The following is an 18615-nucleotide window of genomic DNA, read 5'->3' as shown; positions in this document are numbered from 1 at the left end:
CTCCATCCTTGCACAGTTTGTTATTCTTCTAGGTAACATAGTAACAAATCCAAATTGCTGCTCTCTTTGTAGGCAAGCAAGGCTTTGTTGCAACTGCAATTCTTACTTCTTCTTGAAATGTAGGGACGACAGTACATTCCATCACATCCATCTAGTGTACACAGGTAGGTTCATTGTGGCGGGCAGGCGAGCGGGCGGGCTGCTTTATTGGCTGTTTGCTGTTCCCCTACTCCACTCCACTATTTGACTGTTGTGCTGCATCAATCAATCAATCAATCAATCAATCAATCAATCAATCAATCAATCAATCAATCAATCAGTGGCTGGCTCAGGTGCAGCTCTTTAACTTACCTAAAAGGGAGGGCGGAGAGAAGACAAGGAAGGTGAATGAGGTGTTCCAATGTGAAATGCCGGAAACACAGAAACACAGACGACACACAACAAGAGGTGGCAATCTATTCATTAATTGCATTTAATCAATGAGCTCATTATCACTCATGCATTGTCCAACAGGTGTTGAAATAATGGGATTAAAAGGGGAGATCCCTTCAGAAAGACAGAAACAATAGCAAAGACAAAAAACACTTTTGGAATCTGCTTTTAGTCAACACATAAGGAAAGGGTGCACCGGTCCTGGAAATACTGCAATACCAGGTCAATGCGTGGAGTGGACAGAGCAAGCTCTATTTCCATCTCCCTGTTCTAAAAATCCATTTAATATATGGTCCCCAGATAGGGGACGTATCAGATATTAAACTGATAAGAACAGATACTACACTTGATCTTAGCCAAAAGGCCGAGAAGCGATAACCCGAACGGGCCGCGCGTTGCCCGAGCCTGCCCGATACTGCTGTTCAGCCCTTGCAGCGATTCAGCCTACTTCTAGGCAATTCCATGGGGCCCTGCAGGCTCACACACTCACAGCTACACGGGAGGTGAATAAAGGCCGGAGAGGAAGCCAGACAGGATTTGCTTCTTTTGCTTGCACCACAATGCAGTGCTGAAAGAGGAGGAATCTACATAAAAACGCCTTCCTGGCAACGCCCAAATGCCCTGCTGCCATGCAGATAAACACTGGCAGCGGCAGCAAGTGCATGCCCACAGCCACCCCTTGTTCCTTCACACCTTGTATCAGCTGTAATCCAGTCCAGTCCAGTGCTGCCTGCTGAGCAGCACTGACCAACACTGCCTGGGCCCAGGCTTTTATCTCTGAGGCCCCATTATGATGTCAGAAAGCTGGCTCTGGAATCCTGAGGGCTCCACTATGACACGTGCAAAGTTCCGTCTGAACTTTATATAAGACGGTGAGGCTCAGTCAGTCACTCAGTGTTGCCTGAGAGGGCAACACTGCAACAGCCGGCCGCCAGGCTGTCTTTTTTTTGCACAGCTAGTTGCCTCCAGGAGGCCACAAGAGGGAGACAAGGGACTGCAAAATGGAAAATAGGCATCCACCAACTTTACAGACAACTTCTCCTTGCTCCTACAACCTCCATCCTTGCACAGTTTGTTATTCTTCTAGGTAACATAGTAACAAATCCAAATTGCTGCTCTCTTTGTAGGCAAGCAAGGCTTTGTTGCAACTGCAATTCTTACTTCTTCTTGAAATGTAGGGACGACAGTACATTCCATCACATCCATCTAGTGTACACAGGTAGGTCCATTGTGGCGGGCAGGCGAGCGGGCGGGCTGCTTTATTGGCTGTTTGCTGTTCCCCTACTCCACTCCACTATTTGACTGTTGTGCTGCATCAATCAATCAATCAATCAATCAATCAATCAATCAATCAATCAATCAATCAATCAATCAATCAGTGGCTGGCTCAGGTGCAGCTCTTTAACTTACCTAAAAGGGAGGGCGGAGAGAAGGCAAGGAAGGTGAATGAGGTGTTCCAATGTGAAATGCCGGAAACACAGAAACACAGACGACACACAACAAGAGGTGGCAATCTATTCATTAATTGCATTTAATCAATGAGCTCATTATCACTCATGCATTGTCCAACAGGTGTTGAAATAATGGGATTAAAAGGGGAGATCCCTTCAGAAAGACAGAAACAATAGCAAAGACAAAAAACACTTTTGGAATCTGCTTTTAGTCAACACATAAGGAAAGGGTGCACCGGTCCTGGAAATACTGCAATACCAGGTCAATGCGTGGAGTGGACAGAGCAAGCTCTATTTCCATCTCCCTGTTCTAAAAATCCATTTAATATATGGTCCCCAGATAGGGGACGTATCAGATATTAAACTGATAAGAACAGATACTACACTTGATCTTAGCCAAAAGGCCGAGAAGCGATAACCCGAATGGGCCGCGCGTTGCCCGAGCCTGCCCGATACTGCTGTTCAGCCCTTGCAGCGATTCAGCCTACTTCTAGGCAATTCCATGGGGCCCTGCAGGCTCACACACTCACAGCTACACGGGAGGTGAATAAAGGCCGGAGAGGAAGCCAGACAGGATTTGCTTCTTTTGCTTGCACCACAATGCAGTGCTGAAAGAGGAGGAATCTACATAAAAACGCCTTCCTGGCAACGCCCAAATGCCCTGCTGCCATGCAGATAAACACTGGCAGCGGCAGCAAGTGCATGCCCACAGCCACCCCTTGTTCCTTCACACCTTGTATCAGCTGTAATCCAGTCCAGTCCAGTGCTGCCTGCTGAGCAGCACTGACCAACACTGCCTGGGCCCAGGCTTTTATCTCTGAGGCCCCATTATGATGTCAGAAAGCTGGCTCTGGAATCCTGAGGGCTCCACTATGACACGTGCAAAGTTCCGTCTGAACTTTATATAAGACGGTGAGGCTCAGTCAGTCACTCAGTGTTGCCTGAGAGGGCAACACTGCAACAGCCGGCCGCCAGGCTGTCTTTTTTTTGCACAGCTAGTTGCCTCCAGGAGGCCACAAGAGGGAGACAAGGGACTGCAAAATGGAAAATAGGCATCCACCAACTTTACAGACAACTTCTCCTTGCTCCTACAACCTCCATCCTTGCACAGTTTGTTATTCTTCTAGGTAACATAGTAACAAATCCAAATTGCTGCTCTCTTTGTAGGCAAGCAAGGCTTTGTTGCAACTGCAATTCTTACTTCTTCTTGAAATGTAGGGACGACAGTACATTCCATCACATCCATCTAGTGTACACAGGTAGGTCCATTGTGGCGGGCAGGCGAGCGGGCGGGCTGCTTTATTGGCTGTTTGCTGTTCCCCTACTCCACTCCACTATTTGACTGTTGTGCTGCATCAATCAATCAATCAATCAATCAATCAATCAATCAATCAATCAATCAATCAATCAATCAGTGGCTGGCTCAGGTGCAGCTCTTTAACTTACCTAAAAGGGAGGGCGGAGAGAAGACAAGGAAGGTGAATGAGGTGTTCCAATGTGAAATGCCGGAAACACAGAAACACAGACGACACACAACAAGAGGTGGCAATCTATTCATTAATTGCATTTAATCAATGAGCTCATTATCACTCATGCATTGTCCAACAGGTGTTGAAATAATGGGATTAAAAGGGGAGATCCCTTCAGAAAGACAGAAACAATAGCAAAGACAAAAAACACTTTTGGAATCTGCTTTTAGTCAACACATAAGGAAAGGGTGCATCGGTCCTGGAAATACTGCAATACCAGGTCAATGCGTGGAGTGGACAGAGCAAGCTCTATTTCCATCTCCCTGTTCTAAAAATCCATTTAATATATGGTCCCCAGATAGGGGACGTATCAGATATTAAACTGATAAGAACAGATACTACACTTGATCTTAGCCAAAAGGCCGAGAAGCGATAACCCGAACGGGCCGCGCGTTGCCCGAGCCTGCCCGATACTGCTGTTCAGCCCTTGCAGCGATTCAGCCTACTTCTAGGCAATTCCATGGGGCCCTGCAGGCTCACACACTCACAGCTACACGGGAGGTGAATAAAGGCCGGAGAGGAAGCCAGACAGGATTTGCTTCTTTTGCTTGCACCACAATGCAGTGCTGAAAGAGGAGGAATCTACATAAAAACGCCTTCCTGGCAACGCCCAAATGCCCTGCTGCCATGCAGATAAACACTGGCAGCGGCAGCAAGTGCATGCCCACAGCCACCCCTTGTTCCTTCACACCTTGTATCAGCTGTAATCCAGTCCAGTCCAGTGCTGCCTGCTGAGCAGCACTGACCAACACTGCCTGGGCCCAGGCTTTTATCTCTGAGGCCCCATTATGATGTCAGAAAGCTGGCTCTGGAATCCTGAGGGCTCCACTATGACACGTGCAAAGTTCCGTCTGAACTTTATATAAGACGGTGAGGCTCAGTCAGTCACTCAGTGTTGCCTGAGAGGGCAACACTGCAACAGCCGGCCGCCAGGCTGTCTTTTTTTTGCACAGCTAGTTGCCTCCAGGAGGCCACAAGAGGGAGACAAGGGACTGCAAAATGGAAAATAGGCATCCACCAACTTTACAGACAACTTCTCCTTGCTCCTACAACCTCCATCCTTGCACAGTTTGTTATTCTTCTAGGTAACATAGTAACAAATCCAAATTGCTGCTCTCTTTGTAGGCAAGCAAGGCTTTGTTGCAACTGCAATTCTTACTTCTTCTTGAAATGTAGGGACGACAGTACATTCCATCACATCCATCTAGTGTACACAGGTAGGTCCATTGTGGCGGGCAGGCGAGCGGGCGGGCTGCTTTATTGGCTGTTTGCTGTTCCCCTACTCCACTCCACTATTTGACTGTTGTGCTGCATCAATCAATCAATCAATCAATCAATCAATCAATCAATCAATCAATCAATCAATCAGTGGCTGGCTCAGGTGCAGCTCTTTAACTTACCTAAAAGGGAGGGCGGAGAGAAGACAAGGAAGGTGAATGAGGTGTTCCAATGTGAAATGCCGGAAACACAGAAACACAGACGACACACAACAAGAGGTGGCAATCTATTCATTAATTGCATTTAATCAATGAGCTCATTATCACTCATGCATTGTCCAACAGGTGTTGAAATAATGGGATTAAAAGGGGAGATCCCTTCAGAAAGACAGAAACAATAGCAAAGACAAAAAACACTTTTGGAATCTGCTTTTAGTCAACACATAAGGAAAGGGTGCACCGGTCCTGGAAATACTGCAATACCAGGTCAATGCGTGGAGTGGACAGAGCAAGCTCTATTTCCATCTCCCTGTTCTAAAAATCCATTTAATATATGGTCCCCAGATAGGGGACGTATCAGATATTAAACTGATAAGAACAGATACTACACTTGATCTTAGCCAAAAGGCCGAGAAGCGATAACCCGAACGGGCCGCGCGTTGCCCGAGCCTGCCCGATACTGCTGTTCAGCCCTTGCAGCGATTCAGCCTACTTCTAGGCAATTCCATGGGGCCCTGCAGGCTCACACACTCACAGCTACACGGGAGGTGAATAAAGGCCGGAGAGGAAGCCAGACAGGATTTGCTTCTTTTGCTTGCACCACAATGCAGTGCTGAAAGAGGAGGAATCTACATAAAAACGCCTTCCTGGCAACGCCCAAATGCCCTGCTGCCATGCAGATAAACACTGGCAGCGGCAGCAAGTGCATGCCCACAGCCACCCCTTGTTCCTTCACACCTTGTATCAGCTGTAATCCAGTCCAGTCCAGTGCTGCCTGCTGAGCAGCACTGACCAACACTGCCTGGGCCCAGGCTTTTATCTCTGAGGCCCCATTATGATGTCAGAAAGCTGGCTCTGGAATCCTGAGGGCTCCACTATGACACGTGCAAAGTTCCGTCTGAACTTTATATAAGACGGTGAGGCTCAGTCAGTCACTCAGTGTTGCCTGAGAGGGCAACACTGCAACAGCCGGCCGCCAGGCTGTCTTTTTTTTGCACAGCTAGTTGCCTCCAGGAGGCCACAAGAGGGAGACAAGGGACTGCAAAATGGAAAATAGGCATCCACCAACTTTACAGACAACTTCTCCTTGCTCCTACAACCTCCATCCTTGCACAGTTTGTTATTCTTCTAGGTAACATAGTAACAAATCCAAATTGCTGCTCTCTTTGTAGGCAAGCAAGGCTTTGTTGCAACTGCAATTCTTACTTCTTCTTGAAATGTAGGGACGACAGTACATTCCATCACATCCATCTAGTGTACACAGGTAGGTCCATTGTGGCGGGCAGGCGAGCGGGCGGGCTGCTTTATTGGCTGTTTGCTGTTCCCCTACTCCACTCCACTATTTGACTGTTGTGCTGCATCAATCAATCAATCAATCAATCAATCAATCAATCAATCAATCAATCAATCAATCAATCAATCAGTGGCTGGCTCAGGTGCAGCTCTTTAACTTACCTAAAAGGGAGGGCGGAGAGAAGACAAGGAAGGTGAATGAGGTGTTCCAATGTGAAATGCCGGAAACACAGAAACACAGACGACACACAACAAGAGGTGGCAATCTATTCATTAATTGCATTTAATCAATGAGCTCATTATCACTCATGCATTGTCCAACAGGTGTTGAAATAATGGGATTAAAAGGGGAGATCCCTTCAGAAAGACAGAAACAATAGCAAAGACAAAAAACACTTTTGGAATCTGCTTTTAGTCAACACATAAGGAAAGGGTGCACCGGTCCTGGAAATACTGCAATACCAGGTCAATGCGTGGAGTGGACAGAGCAAGCTCTATTTCCATCTCCCTGTTCTAAAAATCCATTTAATATATGGTCCCCAGATAGGGGACGTATCAGATATTAAACTGATAAGAACAGATACTACACTTGATCTTAGCCAAAAGGCCGAGAAGCGATAACCCGAACGGGCCGCGCGTTGCCCGAGCCTGCCCGATACTGCTGTTCAGCCCTTGCAGCGATTCAGCCTACTTCTAGGCAATTCCATGGGGCCCTGCAGGCTCACACACTCACAGCTACACGGGAGGTGAATAAAGGCCGGAGAGGAAGCCAGACAGGATTTGCTTCTTTTGCTTGCACCACAATGCAGTGCTGAAAGAGGAGGAATCTACATAAAAACGCCTTCCTGGCAACGCCCAAATGCCCTGCTGCCATGCAGATAAACACTGGCAGCGGCAGCAAGTGCATGCCCACAGCCACCCCTTGTTCCTTCACACCTTGTATCAGCTGTAATCCAGTCCAGTCCAGTGCTGCCTGCTGAGCAGCACTGACCAACACTGCCTGGGCCCAGGCTTTTATCTCTGAGGCCCCATTATGATGTCAGAAAGCTGGCTCTGGAATCCTGAGGGCTCCACTATGACACGTGCAAAGTTCCGTCTGAACTTTATATAAGACGGTGAGGCTCAGTCAGTCACTCAGTGTTGCCTGAGAGGGCAACACTGCAACAGCCGGCCGCCAGGCTGTCTTTTTTTTGCACAGCTAGTTGCCTCCAGGAGGCCACAAGAGGGAGACAAGGGACTGCAAAATGGAAAATAGGCATCCACCAACTTTACAGACAACTTCTCCTTGCTCCTACAACCTCCATCCTTGCACAGTTTGTTATTCTTCTAGGTAACATAGTAACAAATCCAAATTGCTGCTCTCTTTGTAGGCAAGCAAGGCTTTGTTGCAACTGCAATTCTTACTTCTTCTTGAAATGTAGGGACGACAGTACATTCCATCACATCCATCTAGTGTACACAGGTAGGTCCATTGTGGCGGGCAGGCGAGCGGGCGGGCTGCTTTATTGGCTGTTTGCTGTTCCCCTACTCCACTCCACTATTTGACTGTTGTGCTGCATCAATCAATCAATCAATCAATCAATCAATCAATCAATCAGTGGCTGGCTCAGGTGCAGCTCTTTAACTTACCTAAAAGGGAGGGCGGAGAGAAGACAAGGAAGGTGAATGAGGTGTTCCAATGTGAAATGCCGGAAACACAGAAACACAGACGACACACAACAAGAGGTGGCAATCTATTCATTAATTGCATTTAATCAATGAGCTCATTATCACTCATGCATTGTCCAACAGGTGTTGAAATAATGGGATTAAAAGGGGAGATCCCTTCAGAAAGACAGAAACAATAGCAAAGACAAAAAACACTTTTGGAATCTGCTTTTAGTCAACACATAAGGAAAGGGTGCACCGGTCCTGGAAATACTGCAATACCAGGTCAATGCGTGGAGTGGACAGAGCAAGCTCTATTTCCATCTCCCTGTTCTAAAAATCCATTTAATATATGGTCCCCAGATAGGGGACGTATCAGATATTAAACTGATAAGAACAGATACTACACTTGATCTTAGCCAAAAGGCCGAGAAGCGATAACCCGAACGGGCCGCGCGTTGCCCGAGCCTGCCCGATACTGCTGTTCAGCCCTTGCAGCGATTCAGCCTACTTCTAGGCAATTCCATGGGGCCCTGCAGGCTCACACACTCACAGCTACACGGGAGGTGAATAAAGGCCGGAGAGGAAGCCAGACAGGATTTGCTTCTTTTGCTTGCACCACAATGCAGTGCTGAAAGAGGAGGAATCTACATAAAAACGCCTTCCTGGCAACGCCCAAATGCCCTGCTGCCATGCAGATAAACACTGGCAGCGGCAGCAAGTGCATGCCCACAGCCACCCCTTGTTCCTTCACACCTTGTATCAGCTGTAATCCAGTCCAGTCCAGTGCTGCCTGCTGAGCAGCACTGACCAACACTGCCTGGGCCCAGGCTTTTATCTCTGAGGCCCCATTATGATGTCAGAAAGCTGGCTCTGGAATCCTGAGGGCTCCACTATGACACGTGCAAAGTTCCGTCTGAACTTTATATAAGACGGTGAGGCTCAGTCAGTCACTCAGTGTTGCCTGAGAGGGCAACACTGCAACAGCCGGCCGCCAGGCTGTCTTTTTTTTGCACAGCTAGTTGCCTCCAGGAGGCCACAAGAGGGAGACAAGGGACTGCAAAATGGAAAATAGGCATCCACCAACTTTACAGACAACTTCTCCTTGCTCCTACAACCTCCATCCTTGCACAGTTTGTTATTCTTCTAGGTAACATAGTAACAAATCCAAATTGCTGCTCTCTTTGTAGGCAAGCAAGGCTTTGTTGCAACTGCAATTCTTACTTCTTCTTGAAATGTAGGGACGACAGTACATTCCATCACATCCATCTAGTGTACACAGGTAGGTCCATTGTGGCGGGCAGGCGAGCGGGCGGGCTGCTTTATTGGCTGTTTGCTGTTCCCCTACTCCACTCCACTATTTGACTGTTGTGCTGCATCAATCAATCAATCAATCAATCAATCAATCAATCAATCAATCAGTGGCTGGCTCAGGTGCAGCTCTTTAACTTACCTAAAAGGGAGGGCGGAGAGAAGACAAGGAAGGTGAATGAGGTGTTCCAATGTGAAATGCCGGAAACACAGAAACACAGACGACACACAACAAGAGGTGGCAATCTATTCATTAATTGCATTTAATCAATGAGCTCATTATCACTCATGCATTGTCCAACAGGTGTTGAAATAATGGGATTAAAAGGGGAGATCCCTTCAGAAAGACAGAAACAATAGCAAAGACAAAAAACACTTTTGGAATCTGCTTTTAGTCAACACATAAGGAAAGGGTGCACCGGTCCTGGAAATACTGCAATACCAGGTCAATGCGTGGAGTGGACAGAGCAAGCTCTATTTCCATCTCCCTGTTCTAAAAATCCATTTAATATATGGTCCCCAGATAGGGGACGTATCAGATATTAAACTGATAAGAACAGATACTACACTTGATCTTAGCCAAAAGGCCGAGAAGCGATAACCCGAACGGGCCGCGCGTTGCCCGAGCCTGCCCGATACTGCTGTTCAGCCCTTGCAGCGATTCAGCCTACTTCTAGGCAATTCCATGGGGCCCTGCAGGCTCACACACTCACAGCTACACGGGAGGTGAATAAAGGCCGGAGAGGAAGCCAGACAGGATTTGCTTCTTTTGCTTGCACCACAATGCAGTGCTGAAAGAGGAGGAATCTACATAAAAACGCCTTCCTGGCAACGCCCAAATGCCCTGCTGCCATGCAGATAAACACTGGCAGCGGCAGCAAGTGCATGCCCACAGCCACCCCTTGTTCCTTCACACCTTGTATCAGCTGTAATCCAGTCCAGTCCAGTGCTGCCTGCTGAGCAGCACTGACCAACACTGCCTGGGCCCAGGCTTTTATCTCTGAGGCCCCATTATGATGTCAGAAAGCTGGCTCTGGAATCCTGAGGGCTCCACTATGACACGTGCAAAGTTCCGTCTGAACTTTATATAAGACGGTGAGGCTCAGTCAGTCACTCAGTGTTGCCTGAGAGGGCAACACTGCAACAGCCGGCCGCCAGGCTGTCTTTTTTTTGCACAGCTAGTTGCCTCCAGGAGGCCACAAGAGGGAGACAAGGGACTGCAAAATGGAAAATAGGCATCCACCAACTTTACAGACAACTTCTCCTTGCTCCTACAACCTCCATCCTTGCACAGTTTGTTATTCTTCTAGGTAACATAGTAACAAATCCAAATTGCTGCTCTCTTTGTAGGCAAGCAAGGCTTTGTTGCAACTGCAATTCTTACTTCTTCTTGAAATGTAGGGACGACAGTACATTCCATCACATCCATCTAGTGTACACAGGTAGGTCCATTGTGGCGGGCAGGCGAGCGGGCGGGCTGCTTTATTGGCTGTTTGCTGTTCCCCTACTCCACTCCACTATTTGACTGTTGTGCTGCATCAATCAATCAATCAATCAATCAATCAATCAATCAATCAATCAGTGGCTGGCTCAGGTGCAGCTCTTTAACTTACCTAAAAGGGAGGGCGGAGAGAAGACAAGGAAGGTGAATGAGGTGTTCCAATGTGAAATGCCGGAAACACAGAAACACAGACGACACACAACAAGAGGTGGCAATCTATTCATTAATTGCATTTAATCAATGAGCTCATTATCACTCATGCATTGTCCAACAGGTGTTGAAATAATGGGATTAAAAGGGGAGATCCCTTCAGAAAGACAGAAACAATAGCAAAGACAAAAAACACTTTTGGAATCTGCTTTTAGTCAACACATAAGGAAAGGGTGCACCGGTCCTGGAAATACTGCAATACCAGGTCAATGCGTGGAGTGGACAGAGCAAGCTCTATTTCCATCTCCCTGTTCTAAAAATCCATTTAATATATGGTCCCCAGATAGGGGACGTATCAGATATTAAACTGATAAGAACAGATACTACACTTGATCTTAGCCAAAAGGCCGAGAAGCGATAACCCGAACGGGCCGCGCGTTGCCCGAGCCTGCCCGATACTGCTGTTCAGCCCTTGCAGCGATTCAGCCTACTTCTAGGCAATTCCATGGGGCCCTGCAGGCTCACACACTCACAGCTACACGGGAGGTGAATAAAGGCCGGAGAGGAAGCCAGACAGGATTTGCTTCTTTTGCTTGCACCACAATGCAGTGCTGAAAGAGGAGGAATCTACATAAAAACGCCTTCCTGGCAACGCCCAAATGCCCTGCTGCCATGCAGATAAACACTGGCAGCGGCAGCAAGTGCATGCCCACAGCCACCCCTTGTTCCTTCACACCTTGTATCAGCTGTAATCCAGTCCAGTCCAGTGCTGCCTGCTGAGCAGCACTGACCAACACTGCCTGGGCCCAGGCTTTTATCTCTGAGGCCCCATTATGATGTCAGAAAGCTGGCTCTGGAATCCTGAGGGCTCCACTATGACACGTGCAAAGTTCCGTCTGAACTTTATATAAGACGGTGAGGCTCAGTCAGTCACTCAGTGTTGCCTGAGAGGGCAACACTGCAACAGCCGGCCGCCAGGCTGTCTTTTTTTTGCACAGCTAGTTGCCTCCAGGAGGCCACAAGAGGGAGACAAGGGACTGCAAAATGGAAAATAGGCATCCACCAACTTTACAGACAACTTCTCCTTGCTCCTACAACCTCCATCCTTGCACAGTTTGTTATTCTTCTAGGTAACATAGTAACAAATCCAAATTGCTGCTCTCTTTGTAGGCAAGCAAGGCTTTGTTGCAACTGCAATTCTTACTTCTTCTTGAAATGTAGGGACGACAGTACATTCCATCACATCCATCTAGTGTACACAGGTAGGTCCATTGTGGCGGGCAGGCGAGCGGGCGGGCTGCTTTATTGGCTGTTTGCTGTTCCCCTACTCCACTCCACTATTTGACTATTGTGCTGCATCAATCAATCAATCAATCGGGGGGCGTGTCCGGATGCCGAGGAGAGCGGTCACATAAGTCTGAGCTCCTCTCCTAGCCTCAGATAAAGCGGCTCATAACCACCCTTAAAGGTCGGATACCGACACAAAAATATACCTGGAGATTCCTGAAGTAGCCACAAAGCAGCAGGGATGGTGAGAGGAAGATCTAAACCGGCTGCCCCGGTTAAACTCACGTCCTTCTATCCCCCGGCGGGAAACTCACAAAATGGCGCCGGCCACACTCTGCAGGAAAACGCTCCGGTCCTAGGAGCTCCTATCCTCTCCCAGGCAGCACATTGCACAGCAGGCAGTCCAAGTGTGGAAGGAACTTCAAGCACACCAGACAAGCTGTATGCACTGGATTTCAGGTCAGTCTCTCTCCCTCCTAGTCTGCCCAATCTGGGGAAATCTAGGGAAAGCAGCCCGTCTGAGGAATCAGCCATCACCTTATCTAATATGAGGAGTCTATTGTCAGAATTAAGGACATCCATGCAAAACGATTTCCAAACTGCCTTTACCACACTGTCTAAGGACATTAGAGATATTGGTGATCGCACAGCTCATCTTGAAACAAAAATGGATGAATTTTCCTCTGCTTTTAATACTTTAGTGGACGCTCAAAATGAGACAGATGAAGACATGCTAGCAGTAAAATTAAAATTGGCTGACTTGGAAGACCGCTCCAGAAGGAACAACATTCGTTTCCGCGGTATACCGGAATCCATCATGCCAGCGCAGCTCAGAGAGTTCCTGATTGATTATTTTTCTGCTTTAATCCCAGAGGCGGATCAAAGAGATTTGATGATTGATAGAGTACACAGATTGCCAAAACCCAAACATCTACCGCAAACAACGCCAAGAGATGTTCTGGCAAGAATCCATTTTTATCAAACAAAAGAGGCCATCTTGAAGTCGGCGTTTAAAAATAACGACATCCCTGAGCGGTTTGTGGGCATCTTGTTGTACGCAGATTTATCACCAACCACGATGAATCGCAGAAGAGAATTTGCGCCTTTCACAAAGCATCTACGTGACCAAGAAATTCCCTATAAATGGGGTTACCCGGTCAAGCTCCTCATCACGAAAAATGGAGCCACCCATGTCCTTCACACACCCAAAGAAGCAGCGTCTCTTCTAGCAAAATGGTTTCCCGACTTTCAGCCTCGAGATCATCAAATGATGGCGAAAAAGAAACCACCGGTATTATCCCAGGAATGGACACAGGTTGGATCTCCTAAGAATCCCTGAATTCAATCTGATTGAATATAGAGGAGAATGACCCAGCAAGAATTTTGGACTCCCTGTTGAATCCAGAATAAGGAACTCACGGTGTTGTCTGATATCCTTTTTTTTTTCTTTTTGATAATCTTATTGCTGCAGGTTGTACTGTGCCTTTAAATAACCATGTGGGCTAGGAAGGCACTTATGTTACACGTGTTGTGTCTCTTCCCCCCCCCATGAGGCCAACTTCCTTTACAAGGAGTTGGCTAGATATATTTGAACATATTTTCATATGTGTTCTCAGGTTTTTATGTTACAAGGTATCACTACTGATTGATAAGAAAAATACGTTATGTACATATAGTCTTTCTTGTCGGGGAATAACGGAGATAAGTGGTCCTCACTCACATAATATTACTCACGTAGGGGAGATATTTAGAGATCAGGTATGCTACAAGAGTACACAGTATCGATCTTTCTTAGGGTATAATGGTCTTTAAAATATCATCTTTGAATGTGAAGGGCCTTAATAGTCCATTCAAACGCTCTCTCATGTGGAAAGAGTGTAAAATGCTGAAATGTGATGTGTTATGTGCACAAGAGACACACCTCTTGGAGAAAGACATCCACAGGCTTAAAAATGCACAGTTCCCCCATATTTTTTGTACCCCAAACTTAGGCAAGAAAAAGGGGACGTTGATTGCTATCAAAAATTCTTTGGCCTTTCAACTTATACAAGTAACTTATGATAAATGTGATAGGTTTGTAATCATACAGTGCCTTATTAACAATGAGAAATACACCTTGGTCTCACTATACGCTCCTAATAAGCATCAAGGCAGATTTCTCAAACGTCTACTTAAACGAATTGAGAATAATAAATTTGGTTCCCTAATACTATGTGGGGACTTCAATAGAGTACTGACTCCTCAATTAGATAAGAGTAGGAGCAAACCAAAAGAAAAAAACACAGATATCTATAACATTTTATTCAGGGGAAATCTCTATGACACATGGAGAACTTGTAATGCCTCAGAAAGAGATTATACTTTTTTCTCTCACCCCCACAAATGCTATTCTAGAATTGACTTTATTATTGCTGACCAATGGTTACTCCAGCGTGTGATCAACCCTAGCATTGGGACAATCACTTGGTCGGACCACGCCCCGGTCTCTATCTCTATTAATGAGCAATATAATCGAGTTCCCACCTCCCCCTGGCGCATAAACAACTCCTTACTAAACAAAGAGGAATACAATGCACAGATACACAAAGCGTTGACTGACTTTTTCGAAACTAATAAACCGGATGACACGTCCACCTTTAACAACTGGTGTGCACACAAAGCAGTAATCAGAGGTCACCTTATCAAAATTGCGGCAACAGCAAAGAAAATAAGATTAGCTAAAACAGAAGAATTGTTGCTTAAAATTAAGAAATTAGAAGATCTTAATAAAAAGAGAACCACGAGAGGTCTAACAATCGAATTAAAACAATTAAGAACACAACTTCACCAATTGTTATACCACAAGTGTGAATACGCCCTGAGAAGGAGCAGAATGATCTATTACTGGCAGGGTAATAAGGCTGGGAAGATGTTAGCTAATAAATTTAAAAACAAAACTTTGAAGGCTAAAATACCCTATATTTTTAAACCATCTGGGGATAAAATCTTAAACCCACAGGGGATAGCTGAAGCCTTTGCTGAATATTATGGTCATTTATACAATTTAAACAAGGATCCTCTCACCAAACAACCTACGCAGCAACTTATAGATGGCTTTCTAGATTCGGTCAATTTACCGTCGATCCCGAGTGATCAAATGACACTCCTTAATGCACAATTCACATTATCAGAGGTACAAAATGTCATTAAACAACTCAAGATTAATAAATCTCCCGGACCAGACGGTCTAACAAACGAATATTATAAACAGTTCTCTCAGATTATAGCCCCTCACCTAGTATCAATGTTCAATCAGGCCACTATTTCAGGTCGTTTTCCTAAAGAAATGCTACAAGCACTAATAATTACCCTCCCGAAACCAGGCAAATCTCCTGATAGACCCGAAAATTTTAGACCAATTTCTTTGCTAAATTGCGATTTGAAAATATATTCAAAAGTGTTGGCCAACAGGCTGGTCGATATCCTTCCTTCTCTAATCAATATTGATCAAGTAGGATTTATTAAAAATAGACAAACGGTAGATGGAACTAGAAGACTAATCAACATCCTTCACTATGCAGAAACGCATAACACCCCTTCTCTGCTCCTATCATTAGATGCAGAGAAGGCCTTTGATAGGATCCATTGGGGTTATCTAGAGTCGGTTCTGGATAAAATAGGAATAGTGGGCCCGTTTGGGAAAGCCATTTTAGCTCTATACTCCGGTCCTTCCGCCTCCGTATACTCAGCCGGATTTTTATCCTCACGCTTTGACATTACAAATGGAACTAGACAGGGATGCCCCATGTCCCCTTTAATTTTTGCGCTTTTAATGGAACCTCTGGCTGAGAAAATAAGGTCTTCTAGTTCAATTTCTGGAATCACAATAGGGAAAAAGGAACACCGTATAGGTCTGTTCGCGGATGATGTAATAATAATATGCTCTTCCCCAACCACGTCCCTTCCAGAAATAAGTAAAGTTTTATCAGAATTTAGTAATGCGTCTTACTACAAAATAAACACTTCTAAGTCACAAATTCTGAATATGGGGCTTTCCCAGAAAATGGTAGCACAACTTAAAGCATCATTCCCCTTCAAATGGGTGGAAGACGCCCTGCCTTATCTAGGGGTTAATCTAACATTTCCAGTCTCAAAATTGTTTGACCAAAATTATATTCCTCTCCACAAGAAAATCATTGAGGACCTACATAACTATAAACACCACTGTGTTTCTTGGTTAGGTAGAATAGCTGCCATCAAAATGTTAACTCTTCCTAAGATTCTCTACACTTTTAGGAATGTTCCCATATTAGTGACAAACGCTTTCATAAATAAACTGCAATCCATCTTAATGAGATTCGTATGGGGGAAAACCAAATCAAGAGTTAAAGCAGATATTCTTTACAGACCCATGCGTGAGGGGGGATTGGGATGCCCCACTCTATTACAATACTATAGAGCCGCTATACTCGACCAATTAAAATCGTTATGGTCACAGGATGCTTCTAAACATTGGGTTTCCATTGAATCATCTGTATTGGGAAGGCACTCATTAGCAATATCCCTATCTGCTTCCTCTTTATTTGGGAACCATATGAGGTCCACACATCCTACAATAAGGGCAATCACGGAGTTATGGCACCACCTAGTTATTAAACATAGCCTGTATTCTACGGATTATGAGAAATCTAGTATTGCTCTACTGATGGCTCTCATTCCAGATCTTGACATCTCTACTTGGATGGCTAATGGATTACTCCACATGTCCGATTTATGGGAAAATGACATCCTGATACCCTTCCAAACTCTGGCCCAAATGTACAATATTCAGAAACATGACTTTTATAAATATCTACAAATTAGGCATGCACTGACATCCATACCCAAACCTCTCCCAACATCAGAATCCAAATTAAGCAAATGGTTAGCAAATAACTCATCCTCCAGAGGTAATATCTCCCAATGTTATACATTTTTACTAAACTCCTTCCCAAATGACTTGCATATATACAAACAAAAGTGGGAACATGATCTTGAGGTCACTATATCTGAAGATCAATGGAACTCGGCCTTCTATGCTGTCTCATCGATCTCCAGATGTACTAACCATATTGAAACAGCCAGAAAACTCTTGTATAGATGGTACCTCACCCCGGAGAAACTTCATAAATTTTACGAAGAATCAAAAGAGTGTTGGAGATGTAGCAATACAGGCACTATGTTGCACATCTGGTGGAAGTGTCCACATATCCTGGAAGTGTGGAGAAAAATGGGTCGTTTTCTGTCAAATATATGTGGTTATCCAATTATCCTAGATGCCCCATTATGCTTGTTGGCAATTGGTGCCGACAAGTATGATCGCACTCACAGAGCAGTTATCCTACACACTATTATAGTGACTAGATTCAAAATAGCAAAATACTGGAAAACCAATAAAATCCCATCCTTGTCAGAAATTATTCAGGGAATAAACAACAACTGCTGGTTTGAATCTATGATCGCCTCTTCCTTAAATAAAAAAAGCTCATTTGACAACATGTGGGATGTTTGGACCTCCAGCCAGTATTGTAATGCGATACACTAGATTTATGGATATTCACACATACAAACCATATATTATTGTGCAAAAATACCATTGAGACTCCCTGATGTATTCCCTTACACATTGTTTTATTGTTCATAATGATTTATTGTACACAAAGCTATGATATTGTACTGATACCTTTGTTATGTTAAGTTATGTAAATTTATTTCTATTTTTACTATGTTAAGTTGTGTAAGTAAGCTTAGTTCCTGCTTACTTGTATGTTCGATTTGAAAAACTCAATAAAAACAAATGTGATAAAAAAAAAAAATCAATCAATCAATCAATCAATCAATCAATCAATCAATCAATCAGTGGCTGGCTCAGGTGCAGCTCTTTAACTTACCTAAAAGGGAGGGCGGAGAGAAGACAAGGAAGGTGAATGAGGTGTTCCAATGTGAAATGCCGGAAACACAGAAACACAGACGACACACAACAAGAGGTGGCAATCTATTCATTAATTGCATTTAATCAATGAGCTCATTATCACTCATGCATTGTCCAACAGGTGTTGAAATAATGGGATTAAAAGGGGAGATCCCTTCAGAAAGACAGAAACAATAGCAAAGACAAAAAACACTTTTGGAATCTGCTTTTAGTCAACACATAAGGAAAGGGTGCACCGGTCCTGGAAATACTGCAATACCAGGTCAATGCGTGGAGTGGACAGAGCAATCTCTATTTCCATCTCCCTGTTCTAAAAATCCATTTAATATATGGTCCCCAGATAGGGGACGTATCAGATATTAAACTGATAAGAACAGATACTACACTTGATCTTAGCCAAAAGGCCGAGAAGCGATAACCCGAACGGGCCGCGCGTTGCCCGAGCCTGCCCGATACTGCTGTTCAGCCCTTGCAGCGATTCAGCCTACTTCTAGGCAATTCCATGGGGCCCTGCAGGCTCACACACTCACAGCTACACGGGAGGTGAATAAAGGCCGGAGAGGAAGCCAGACAGGATTTGCTTCTTTTGCTTGCACCACAATGCAGTGCTGAAAGAGGAGGAATCTAC

The 18615-nt window shown here is 45.1% G+C and overlaps 9 non-coding genes across 9 annotated transcripts; all 9 read right to left on the bottom strand.

Moving 5' to 3' along the window:
• Positions 1-617: 617 nt before the first annotated feature.
• Positions 618-808, bottom strand: LOC142686791 (U2 spliceosomal RNA). The gene has a single exon (XR_012856098.1). It is a non-coding gene; the product is annotated as a U2 spliceosomal RNA (small nuclear RNA).
• A 1300-nt stretch (positions 809-2108) lies between these two features.
• LOC142686790 (U2 spliceosomal RNA) lies at positions 2109-2299 on the bottom strand. The gene has a single exon (XR_012856097.1). It is a non-coding gene; the product is annotated as a U2 spliceosomal RNA (small nuclear RNA).
• Positions 2300-3595: 1296 nt separating this feature from the next.
• On the bottom strand, positions 3596-3786 carry LOC142687110 (U2 spliceosomal RNA). The gene has a single exon (XR_012856387.1). It is a non-coding gene; the product is annotated as a U2 spliceosomal RNA (small nuclear RNA).
• A 1292-nt stretch (positions 3787-5078) lies between these two features.
• LOC142686789 (U2 spliceosomal RNA) lies at positions 5079-5269 on the bottom strand. Its single transcript, XR_012856096.1, has one exon. It is a non-coding gene; the product is annotated as a U2 spliceosomal RNA (small nuclear RNA).
• Positions 5270-6569: 1300 nt separating this feature from the next.
• On the bottom strand, positions 6570-6760 carry LOC142686788 (U2 spliceosomal RNA). The gene has a single exon (XR_012856095.1). It is a non-coding gene; the product is annotated as a U2 spliceosomal RNA (small nuclear RNA).
• A 1276-nt stretch (positions 6761-8036) lies between these two features.
• Positions 8037-8227, bottom strand: LOC142686787 (U2 spliceosomal RNA). Its single transcript, XR_012856094.1, has one exon. It is a non-coding gene; the product is annotated as a U2 spliceosomal RNA (small nuclear RNA).
• A 1280-nt stretch (positions 8228-9507) lies between these two features.
• Positions 9508-9698, bottom strand: LOC142686785 (U2 spliceosomal RNA). Its single transcript, XR_012856093.1, has one exon. It is a non-coding gene; the product is annotated as a U2 spliceosomal RNA (small nuclear RNA).
• A 1280-nt stretch (positions 9699-10978) lies between these two features.
• LOC142686784 (U2 spliceosomal RNA) lies at positions 10979-11169 on the bottom strand. The gene has a single exon (XR_012856092.1). It is a non-coding gene; the product is annotated as a U2 spliceosomal RNA (small nuclear RNA).
• Positions 11170-18212: 7043 nt separating this feature from the next.
• Positions 18213-18403, bottom strand: LOC142687147 (U2 spliceosomal RNA). The gene has a single exon (XR_012856421.1). It is a non-coding gene; the product is annotated as a U2 spliceosomal RNA (small nuclear RNA).
• Between the last annotated feature and the right edge of the window lie 212 nt (positions 18404-18615).

Source organism: Rhinoderma darwinii, assembly GCF_050947455.1.
Source record: "Rhinoderma darwinii isolate aRhiDar2 chromosome 5 unlocalized genomic scaffold, aRhiDar2.hap1 SUPER_5_unloc_19, whole genome shotgun sequence".
Taxonomy (NCBI): domain Eukaryota; kingdom Metazoa; phylum Chordata; class Amphibia; order Anura; family Rhinodermatidae; genus Rhinoderma; species Rhinoderma darwinii.
Note: the sequence above shows the minus strand (reverse complement) of the source record. Positions and strands in the feature narration are given on the sequence as shown.